This window comes from Crinia signifera, chromosome 3 (assembly GCF_055691185.1).
Source record: "Crinia signifera chromosome 3, ASM5569118v1, whole genome shotgun sequence".
NCBI lineage: Eukaryota > Metazoa > Chordata > Amphibia > Anura > Myobatrachidae > Crinia > Crinia signifera.
Genome location: NC_139219.1, coordinates 60,378,232 through 60,391,169, shown reverse-complemented (window position 1 = coordinate 60,391,169; position 12,938 = coordinate 60,378,232).

Sequence of the window (12,938 nt, the reverse complement as noted above, 5' to 3'; positions counted from 1 at the left end):
CTTTGTAAGGATATCAATATGCCTATCCCAAGCATGTTTAAATTGTACTACTGTATTTGCGTCTACCACCTCTGATGGTAGGCTATTCCACTTATCTACTACTCTTTCTGTGAAGTAATCCTTCCTCACATTTCCCCTGAATCTTCCTCCCTCTAGTTTCAGTGCATGTCCTCGTGTTCTGCTGCTCCACTTCCTGTGAAGAATGTCTCCCACCTGTACCTTGTTAAAACCCTTGATATATTTGAAAGTTTCTATCGACGATGCTAAATAATTAGGAAGTAGATGCTGATTGGTTGCCCATAGCAACATCCCATGTGACATAGAACCCCCATCTTAGTAAATTTCCCCCTATGGTTCAAGCTTCTCCGTATCCTGCTGCGTGATGCTGCTTCATCAAAGATTTATGCAGAATGACTGAGTGTGATGCTGAGTCTTTGCAAGCAATCGCTTGGATTTGCGAAACCCAATACAAATCGCAGGGCGCGCTACATTTGCATATTTTCGCACAGCGGTGGCATTAGCGCCCATCCCTGAACCAGGGATACCATCATGTCATCGTTTGTGCATATATCTTGGCTTCATACAGTTTGGGTAGGTCCGTCTTGAAGTGTACCTGGCTCTATGGTACAATGTACACGTGGCAGAGAATGGGTTAATCTCTACAGTCATTAAATTAAGAGCTCAAGGAGATACACTGGGATTTTAGTGACATCTAAAGAAAAATCACATATACTGTACAGTATGCTGTATATTTGTAGCATCGAACCCACATGACTAGCTATTTTGTAATAAGCCAGACAGGAAGTTACAGTACTGCATTTTGACAAATAACTGTGGCATCACTTAATCTATAGCACAAGAGTTTATTCAAGTTATATAACTCTAAAACTATAGTATACAGGTGAAAAAAGTTCCTTGTTTCTTTATTGCTCTAATACCCATCACACTACAGTAGAGGAAGCTCCATTCCTTGACCTGTCAATCATTCAGCACCCATAAGGCCTGTTTCATTTAAAAGGCCCATACAACTCATGAACGGTTTCTACTTCTCCAATGAATTGACCGTATCCTTGGGATTCTAACATATATGTTTAAACATTTAAACAAATTTACATTTTTGCATATTTTTTAAAACTAATTTAGATAGACATATATGACTTCACCACCCTAGAGGCTCAATTCAGTTAGGAACCCACCAGTAAGTTTGACAATACCCCGCATTTATGGTACTGCCAGGCTCACTGATTTTTGTTTGCAGTCCCTTCCAAAGGACTGTGTACAAATATCCATGAGTTCAGGGCAAGATCAGTCCTTGGCGCGGGTAACTTCTGCTGCCCTTTGCCGGTATTTATTTGCCATTGAAACAGCAACACGCCTTTCTCATCCCAAATTAAATTGACCTCATTATATGTTATAGTCTGCTTATTTTCTGTAGCATTAAATGAACTATACTATGCAAACTGAAGCAAAATTATTCGTAAAATGTCAATGTTTTAACAAAAAAACACTGCGATTGCAACAGAGAATCCTGTAAACATTTCACAACTACGGTAGCTCTTCAGACTGGCAAGAACACATCGGCAGAAAAGTGAACATTAAAAAGCATTTGCCACAATAATATATGCAAGCAGAAGCTGGTAATGTTCCATGCACACATATATTGATAGAAAGGAAATGTATGCATTGGTATAGTGCCCCGGACACACGGAGCTGCTTTAAAATGAAAAACAATTAATTATATAAGTTTAAAAATGCAAAGAGAGGTTATGGAAAAACCCTTCAGTGGTTATTTTCAATCGATACATTGCATTGTTATATTGATTTCCTTAAACAAAATTCACAATAAATTCAAGAGCACTTAGTTACAGTACATTTATTTATTATTATGCTGCTGCTAGACCGAAGAGGTGACTTCCCAACCACAGTCTGAGTGCACACACAGGACTCGCCTGCACGTATACTGGCCTGTACTTACTAACACAAAGGGACAGTGTGGTCAGCCTGACACAACTAATGGCCTCGTTGCAGCAGTGTGCAAGACGATGCTGCAACTCATTCTCGAAAGTTAGATCTTGACAGCTGGAAAAAAAAGTTCTTTATTTATTAATCAGTCATTATTCCTGTATCCAGATCTAAATTTGCTCAACCAATCAGAGCCTGGGAATGTGCCGGATACTGGACATTGGAATTCTGTCTCTATAAATAGGAATATTTAGACTATACGTGATTTTATTTTGTTTTGTAGGGCGCAATAAATAAAGGGAACGTTAAGATAATTTCTTGCGAGTCAGTTTTATTGTGTTCTGCAGCAGCGATGTCCTATCTGTCTTATAGTTACGGATGATGTAGCTTTATTCAGTGGTCCTGGGGTGGCATCTACGTAGAGGATGCCTTCAACCTACAGTATGTTGTTTTCGCTGTACTTCCTGCCTAATGTTCTGGCTTCAGGTTAATTCTCCAGGCATTTATGTAGACTTTACAATCTAGTGGGTAGTTTTCTGACACGGTTCTTTAGAAGAATGCACATATATTGGTGCAGTTAGGAACTCTCTAGTTTGGAGTCTACTAGATCTATATCCTAATGCACTGAGAGAGTGTAAATCATAGAGGATTTCATAGCTCTCTCAGTAGTTTTCTGTATGAAGTATGAGCAACGTGGCCTCCAGACGTAACCTTTTAGAAAAAAAACGACAGTGCTTTTATTTTATGGTGTAAAGTGCTTTTAGCTCCAGGGCTGGGGACGTGAATGTGGTCAGTAAACAGTTCCTTGAGTCAGCTTGCCTGAAAGCAGGCTGGTGTATTCAGGAGCCAAAAGGGTTAATGGTTTATCACAAGGGAAATGACAAGATCACAACAAAATCTCCTGGCAGGCCAACACCTTTCATTATTTAAGTTAAGAATCCATCTGCCTTCAAACGACATCTTGAATTAAATGACAGTTGCTGCAGAAAAAATGTAATTGCACGGAATGCAAAATAACAGCCCTACGCCCACAGTGGTCACCATCCGATACAAATGATCAAATGTTCCGGGTTATGTTTTCAGATTTGTCATTTAACCAATGGGAACGTGATAGTGTAGCTGTCAGCTACAGTCCCTTTTGACTGCATCAGTGATGTCACTAATTCCTGGTGAATAGATAGGCTGCACTCTCATGAATATTCATGCAGCCCACGCAATGGCTGCTGTCACTCAGACAGATGACAGGTATACTTAAAGACTCGTTCACACATATACACCATGAGCATGACTAGAAGCGTAGGAATACAGATACATTCTTTAGAGTGGCACTATTCATTTCATTTTTCATACAAAGGGAGAATATACTAAGATGAGAGTTCTATTTCACATGGGATGTTGCTATGGAACTATTATCTTCTGGAAGGTGTTAAATAAATAAGAAGTCGATTTTGGTTGGTTGCCGAAAGCAACATCCCATGTGGAATAAAACTCCCATTTTAGTAAATTTTGGCCAATAAGTCGCACCTATACCATCAGAACTGATTGTACCAAGAGCCAACGATGAGAAGCAGGTTGATCCACATTCACAGAACGAGGCCACAAAATAACCCGCAACTATATTTTTACTGGTTTTAGTGGATTAAAAGCACATTAAGTGTGGGTAGGTGTGAATGAAGCCTTAAGATATATTACTCATTTATATCCTAGCGATGCACGTTAGTATTGTTTTACACCTTTATCTGTTATATTGCACATTTTATTCCTGCAATTACCCTGCATTGTTGCACAGCGATAAGAAGCAGATTATGATAGGCCAATCATGGCTTCCCGTTACCGTTACAAGTCCAGGACTCGGCAGAACTTTGATGTACGTTACAATTTCTCTCTCCTCACAATTATTGTACAATGGTTTATACATTGCCGTTCACTGGGAATTGTTGTTATTTATTTGTTTACACATGCATAAGGAGGGATTTATATTTTTTCCTGCTACCTTCCCCGACGGCCAGGCAATCATAATGAGCTGCAGGAGGCGCCATAAATATGCAAATCGCCGAGAAATTACTAGTTTTACTGATTTTACCTTTGAGTGTTAAAGGATTGGAGAATTCATCCGTTCACGGGTTGCTGCTGTTTAAGAGATTATCACTCGCTCATTTACATGTGTGTTATATGCAGACGAAGATAGATATTTCATTGTTGACTATTGCACATTTTAATGATATATTTTTTATGATAGCTCAGGATGTCATAGTAATCTGAGAGATAACGAGAACTTAAAATGTTTTGCCTTCGTGGATAAAAGAAAAACTCAAAAGCATCTAGACTAGGTTACAGAATGAATTACTGCTTTTGCCATGCCGATAGTAGTGCCTGTCCGCTGACCACGATGAGTAACACGTGGTATTGTGGTACATAAGCCTCACAGATACACAGATGGCTTTGTCTGATATGGCAAAACTAACACAGTCATATTCCGCACTCATAGAGTTTGGTGTCACATGAGATAAAGCAGAGAGTGTGGCTATGAACGCTGGTTCAAATACAATATATTCTCACAATGTTTATTGATATTGATACCATTTTAAGTATGGCATTGTAAAACATTTCCCTTATGTGGTCCATGAATATTATTAGGGAAAAAACATAGAGTAGTATACTCATGATGCATTTAGACATACATATATATATATATATATATATATATATATATAATGCCACCTCAACATTGTTCAATGCCATACTGCAGTTCTACCATCATAAATAAAGTAGGTTCACCTGCTGTAGTAAACACTTGAGGAATGCGCAGTTTGGAGAACACTTTAAATAGAATACCAGAGGGTGCCTGCAGCACAGGAAGAGACAGCCTCGACTCCTACAGACAGTGATATGAACCATGCATCATTATGCTGTATTAGACTGTATTAGCAGGATGTAGAACACACAAGTATTGTCACTTACCTTGCAGATACTGACTGTAGCCATTGAAACTATTGAATCAAGAGCTTCTTTGATCTCATCTGCATCTGTGAGCTTACTGTCAACCTGTCCCGACTGCATACTAAATCATCTATAGTAGCTATATCAAGCTGGGATGATCTGTTAATTCTAAATTTATTAACCCTTAGAGTGCAGTCATCATGTTTAATCTACTGGAGCCCAAATTAGTTTTAAGAGAATAAATCATTCTGGAACATAGTAGTGTGATTTGGGATAAAGAATCATTAATGAACATTAAATTACAATAATTGGAAAATACAGACTTTAATGCTTGAACACTGGTAGAATTCAGAGCACCCATTTATTATGGGAGGGGGATAGGTGCGTTATTTACCCAATCCTACCTACAGGCAAATTAGCTTGTCCAATATGAAAACAGCCTATGCCATATTTGATGGCATCTCAGTGCGACCAATCGGCAGTTGCGTATGAGGCCATGTGATTAGTTAAATGAACCTGGAAATAACAGTGGCTTTTTTTTTTGTCTTTGAAGTTTAAGATCAATAAATGGCACCAAATGTTTGTTTGTTTCATTCCTTCTCCGACGCTGTGTAACCCACTGAAATGAGAGTGCGGCTTTGCATATTTCCCGTGTATCCGGAACATGTGCATAAATATGTATAAAACTCATATATTTACCTTCCACAGGTTTTTACAGGTACATATTTAGAAATACCAGCACATCTACAGCTGCCCACAGCACTGAAGGTATTTCAGTCGGCGTACCTCGTTACAGGAATCAAACAAATGAATTAGTAAGTCTCCATTATACATACATGTAGATGTGTACCTTACACACGTGTACCTTAAGCACCTTTGCAGTTAGTCATGGGAGAATTCCCAGCTTTGATTTCAGGCACAGCCTGCAAGCATGCATCTCTTTTCTTGTTGGTAATCACGTGTCTGATTTGGCTGTAATGTAGCCTAATAACAATTTTAGCATTCAGATGAAGCGATTTCATTCTGTGACTGCCTTTTCTATTAGATTTGATTTTGAGAAGCCCCAGTGGTGCCTCCAAGGCAGAGATCTATCTGTGAGGCTGTAGCCGATTCAATAGCAGCCTGGGCTAACCTTGACCTTTCACGAGACCTCGCTACATCTGGTGCCAGCCTGTTTTTTTTTTTTCCTCCTTACTCCTTCTTCTTGCTTCGTACATTGATCACGGTGAATGGAGCTTCACATCTCCGCCAAGGGCTAGGGAGACTGGAAAGGACAGCACATTTCAATATATGGAAATGATAAAGCCTCTTATGCAATCATAAATCTACATGCAGTCTTGTGATTTGATATTTCATTCACCTCCATCTATTTCTCTGCCTGTATCTGGGAGATGTAAAAAAAAGCCCAGACACAGATCATAGGACACTATTGGGCTCACATTACTCATAAGAAAATGAGAAAACAGCTGTATTTACTGAGTGTGTACACTGTGTATAATGCTTTACTAATAATAAAGATTGTGTTTCTGGGGGGTTTTCTGTCCACATTTATACCACGAAGGGGAAAAGTGTGTATCGCTTGTAAATATCTCTTAAGGAACATATGAATAATAATAATATATATATATATAATATATATTTAAAAAAATCAGTCTCATGCATGTTTGATCTAAGATGAATGACATGTTTAAGGCATAGAATTGCTTATTGCTGTCACAAATGTATATAATGAAGGTGATCTGAGATATTTTAGGGACTCCGCGCTGCCTGCATTATTGGTTGCCAGAAATAGGAGTGAAAATAAAAATGGAAATCTGTGTTTCCCACAGTACCTATGACATTGATTGCTTGGTTTTATCTTTAATATGTTTTTGTCTTGATCAAAGCTAGAGATGCAGAATAGGAGGGAGGAGGGGGGGGGGGGGAGAGTCACATGGGCAAATCTTGGGCAGCAGCAGCAGCTCAAAGGAAATTGACTGACTGGCCGCTTGGGCGCATCTCAATATATGGAAATGACCAGAGGCTTTTGCAATAAATCAACACCCAGCTCTGTCATTTTTCCCAGTTTTGCAACATTTTCTGATCCTTTACCTCCTCTCCTCTCAGAAGCAGTGCTTTTCTTCTCTGAGTCCTGTTAATTAAAGCTCACTGTCACTGATTTCCAACACATGCAGTATAGTTGTAGGGTTGATTTTTTTTTTTTCCCTTCGTGTTTGTTTGATGTATGCATTGCATATCGCACATTGTTCCACATCTGACACTTGCTTTCATATACACAGACTGCACAGAGGTAGGATTGGGGGGATGATATTTATATCAGGCAGGTTACTGGGGCTACCGGTGCGGAACGTCATACATACCAGGACACACAGTACATTATGCAGTATGTCGGTTGTGGTGCCGGATCCATATGCGATGCTTAATTAGTTCATATAGGGCACTTAATACCACCCTGTAGTCTGGACTCTAAATCATTACCATAAGGCAACTGTGCTGGGAGAAAAAATCTGCTTGAGTAACCTTTGTAGCATCTTGTCAATTTAAATGGAAGAAGAAAACAGGATTCCCATATAATTTAGGCTTTTTGATCTTTCAACTTTTTATTTTTCTCCAACAAACCAGAAACATGGTATTTCCCAGTATCTGGGGGCACAATAGGCATATACTGTACAAGGTCAGTAGTCGTCACCCAATAAACTCTGAACCTAATTAATTGTATTGAAAGAGGCCTGTATCTGCAGACTTGGGACATTAACTCCTTATGCTCCGCCATGTCATTACTACCACATGTCAGGAGTATTACTGTACACGCTAAGCACATGCTAGTAACACAAGTGAGGTCTGGCATTAGTGCTGCAGCTTTTAAAATGATCAACGTTTCCCTTTCATTTTTTTTTTCTTTAACAGCCAGCAAGCTAATAGAGAAAATATTATTTGGCATCATTGTTTTTATTAGCCTTCCTGCATCTGCTGCTCCAATAAATACATTACCTAATAACCTCTAGCAAATTTTACATTCAGGCGGCAATTCTCCTGTCCGGGAGTTTATTTCTTAATTATTAGAACATATTTTATATGGTTTATGTTAGCCAGCATATTTTCCAATTCCTCCGCAGACATAATCCCCAAAACAGTTCTCAATTATTTGCAGAAGTGATAAATTTACACCAAAACGTGCTGGTAGGTTAATGTTTGTGTGCCCGTGCCTATCTGTGTGTGTGTTGTGCGCCTATCTGTGTGTGTGCTACTGCTTGTACTTGTATAGTGTGTCTGTACAGCGTATGCCTGTGTCTATGTGTGTCTGTGACTTTTTTGTGTGTGCTTGTATGTGTGTGTGCGTGCGTGTGTTTTTGTGTGCATGTACATATGCTTGTGTTGGTGTGGCTATATTTTTGTGTGTACGCATGTGCCTATGTTTTTGTGTGAATGTGCCTGTGTGTGTGTGTGCTTGTGTATGTTCCTGAGTGTGTATGTTCCTGAGTGTGCATGTTCCTGTGTGTGTGTGTGTGTGTGTGTGTGTGTGCACGCATGTGCCTGTTTGTGTGTATGTACCTGTACCTATGCTTGTGTGTGCCTATTATGTGTGCATGTGTTGTTTGTGCCATACTTGCCTACTGTACTTTTGAAAAGAAGTTTCAGGGAGATTATAGATCGCTCTGTAAGGCATTGCGTGGTGCGCCGTTGAGGGGGGCATCTCACATTCTACCCAAGGGGTGTGTCTACTGTCACTCAGGGGTGTGTCCTGCAGGGGCAGGTAAAGATCAAATTACCAAGCGCAGTACTGGCTACACACTGACATCACAGCTACATTACACAGCAGGGCTACACACTGACATCACAGCTACATTACACAGCAGGGCTACACACTGACATCACAGCTAAATTACACAGCAGGGCTAGACACTGACATCACAGCTACATTACACAGCAGGGCTACACACTGACATCACAGCTACATTACACAGCAGGGCTACACACTGACATCACAGCTACATTACACAGCAGGGCTAGACACTGACATAACAGCTACATTACACAGCAGGGCTACACACTGACATCACAGCTACATTACACAGCAGGGCTAGACACTGACATCACAGCTACATTACACAGCAGGGCTACACACTGACATCACAGCTACATTACACAGCAGGGCTACACACTGACATCACAGCTACATTAAACAGCAGGGCTACACACTGACATCACAGCTACATTACACAGCAGGGCTACACACTGACATCACAGCTACATTACACAGCAGGGCTACACACTGACATCACAGCTACATTACACAGCAGGGCTACACACTGACATCACAGCTACATTACACAGCAGGGCTACACACTGACATCACAGCTACATTACACAGCAGGGCTACACACTGACATCACAGCTACATTACACAGCAGGGCTACACACTGACATCACAGCTACATTACACAGCAGGGCTAGACACTGACATCACAGCTACATTACACAGCAGGGCTAGACACTGACATCACAGCTACATTACACAGCAGGGCTAGACACTGACATCACAGCTACATTACACAGCAGGGCTAGACACTGACATCACAGCTACATTACACAGCAGGGCTAGACACTGACATCACAGCTACATTACACAGCAGGGCTACACACTGACATCACAGCTACATTACACAGCAGGGCTACACACTGACATCACAGCTACATTACCCCGCTGAACTTCAATTTGCAGGGCAGCGGGAGCCACTCGCAAAATGCAGGAGGGTAGGCAAGTCTGCTCCCCATATTACACAGCACATTGCACACATCATAGTACATACATTATTCCAGCAGTTCTAAAACTGTGGGTCCAGACCCCAAAGTGGGTCCCAACCTTCTCAGCATGGGGTCGCGACTTTATGTTGCTGACCATCAGGTTGATGAGTTTTCTAATCTCAGTTAGTAATTCAAGGAGTCTGAAAAATCTGTTGAATTTTCTGTTATTATAGACTCCTCCCATCATTGTGTGCCTCAACAGTGCTGCCATGTATGTGCTGTCTGCTGACTACACATGTGATATGATGATCTTCTGCAGTAACTTGCTGGGGTCATGTCATTATTGTTATTGTCTGATGGGGTCCCAAACCAAAATAGTTTGAGGACCCCTGCATTATTCTATGCCCCCCCCCCCCCCCCCATGATGGACGTGCGGTGAGGTAAATGGCTCAAGAGTTCCTGGCAAGTACCAGAGCCAGATTTGCACACAATATATGAGCCATGGTGTACATACCGGCATTATACACATGTGCAGCAGTATATACTGCTGGAGATTCACTGAGTTTTGATAAGAGATGTGCAGAAAAGGTAGCCAGGTGAGGCACTGCCTCACCTGCCATAGACTATTTACTCCAGAGTTTTGACTATAAAAATGATTAGAATAATAAAAATAAGATTTTTTTTATAAATTATTTGTATGTTTGACATACTTTATCAATTCAAAATGCCGGCATATATGCTAGTATGACAGTAAAGGCTGTGCCTCACCCCACTGCACGCCACCGGACACCCTGTATACAAAGCACATTGTACACACCATAGTACTGTACATCACACAGCTCTCCCCCATATTACACCAAGTACCCAGCACACTGCACACAACACCATAGTACATTATACACAGTCCCCCATATTACATCCAGTACATGCAGCACATTGCACACTTCATAGTACATTATTACAGCCTGTACAAAAAGCACATTGTACACATCACCATAGTACATCACACAGCTCCCCCCCCCCCTCCCATATTACATTCACTACCCAGCACATTGCACAAAACACCATTGTACACAGCATCCCCATATTACACCTAGTACACACATACACATACACTATATTATACCCCCCACAGCCCCCATTCCCTTATAACAGACAGCACTCACCTGGCTGTACTCATTCCTGGGACCCAGTAGTCAGTGTGCTGGGGATGCAGCACAGCACAAGCAGAGGAGGAGCAGGAAGGAAGAGCTGGCCTGGCTGATACACGGAGCCCAGTGTAGTGGGCGGGACCAGCCTCAAGGAAGCCTTGGCTACCAGCTCTCTGCTCCTGAAAGCACAGACTTCTGGTCTGTGCACACAGCAGCTCGGCCACTGCTGCCCACAACTCATGCGGTGCTTGACTGTGACTTCACCATGCAAACCTCGCCCCCGACAGTTCCGGACGCGTGAACTACACAGTCTGAATTACACAGAATGCGTCCCAAAAACCGGGAGGATAGAGGGGGTTTGCGGGGCAGCGGGAGGCTCAGGCAAAAAATCAGGAGCCTCCCGCTGAATGCGGGAGGGCAGGTAAGTCTGGTTTGTGCGTGTGTGTGTACCTGTGTGTGGCTGAGAATTTAGACTGTAAGCACCACCATTTCAGTGCAATTTGGACCTTTATTACACGATTTTGAAGCACTGGGCCAATAAAACGTTTGAAAAGTGTCAAAACTTATGTAATTTACTAACAAATCCGATGCGCAGCCCCGTGGGTCATAAGTTATATCCACATATTGTCACTCAGTAACTAGACAATACCCCAAAACAACCACACACAATGGTCACCACACATGAGGACGGTGATCAAAATAATTTATTTGGCGGCAGAAAGAGTCACGGATCACCGCTATGAAAGAGATTAAACAATGCAATGGCGATAACACTGGATGGAAGTAAATGACAACAAATTAAAGAATGCTTAGTCTATATGATATTGTGGGCGGGATTCTCTAACAACCAGCGCAGCACATCGCCGGCACTCGCAGAGTTAATAACCGCATATGCAGTAACATATGCGATTATTAACGCCAAGGCGATGGCCGGCGATGTGCAGCGGGTCCCCCCTCCCTCCCTGCACTCTCAGCCTGCTGTGTGACGGCTCCTTTTCCTCCTCCCTGCACCCGGAAGCTGTGCAGGGAGTAGGAGATCACTGGTCCGGGCAGCACAGCAGGAGGCTGTCCGGACACAGGGGATTGGCAGGGGCACGCGGGGCGGCGGGGGACGCGAAGGGAAGCCCATAGGCTTCCATGGGTTATGCCATATAGAACTGGTGTAACCCCCCACACCGAAGCCCCGGCGGTGGGGCTTTGCTGCATGTGAAAATGCGAAAAAAAAAAAAAAAAACCAGGGTTTTTACGGCATTTTCAGTTTGGTGAATCTCGCCCTGTGAGCGATGGAATCACTGTGGCCCTGTAGACCGCACTTTGCACAATACACTGTGAAGTAGTAATGGTACAACGCTTCAAATAACAAATTCAATGACAAAAAGAACAATAAAGCTTTGCAGGAAGGATGTCGTGCGCGATGGAGCAACTGTAGCACCACAGGCTGCAATTTACATGGTATACACCCAAAGTACACCATGGCTGCTGTCCAGGTATCACTAAACAATCCTGCCACACTATAAGCAATTTCAAGGGTCAATGAGGAAATATGCAATAGAGGATACAAGGCAATATCATTCACCAGAAATCACAGGTTTGCATAAATTAACTACAGTGCAATACCATTTGAAGAAATAACAATTATGCAAGGCCTTTGGTTAATTTCAATGACACATGCAAATGTCCTGGCTTGAAAGACTGAGTCCCTGAACTGCTCAGTTCACTATAATATAAGGTACCTTTTTGGGCCTAGGTGCACCGTGATGCTAAATACCTAATAGTAGAAATGGTCGTCCCCAAACAAGCAGTGTTCTAAGTTCTGGCACGCCAACACTGAAGATACTTAAAACAGAAGAAGAAAAGGCCTGTGTCCGGGGTCTGGTTAGTGAAAGGCACTTTAGTGAAGGACTATTGTGTCCTGTCCGCGGTAATGCAGGATAGCTGTAGAGGCAGTCACTGAAAGGAGGGCCGCACCTCAGTTTAAAATGGCGTCCTAAATAGGGATAACCTTTCCTGTTGACAGTCAGGGTGTAATTGCCCAAGCACAGAACTAAGCAGTTGTGCTGCAGCCCAGCGGGGTCTCTTGTAATAATGTCCTGTTAAGGGGAAAACGGCCTTTGAACTATGAAGCAGATTCTACTCTAC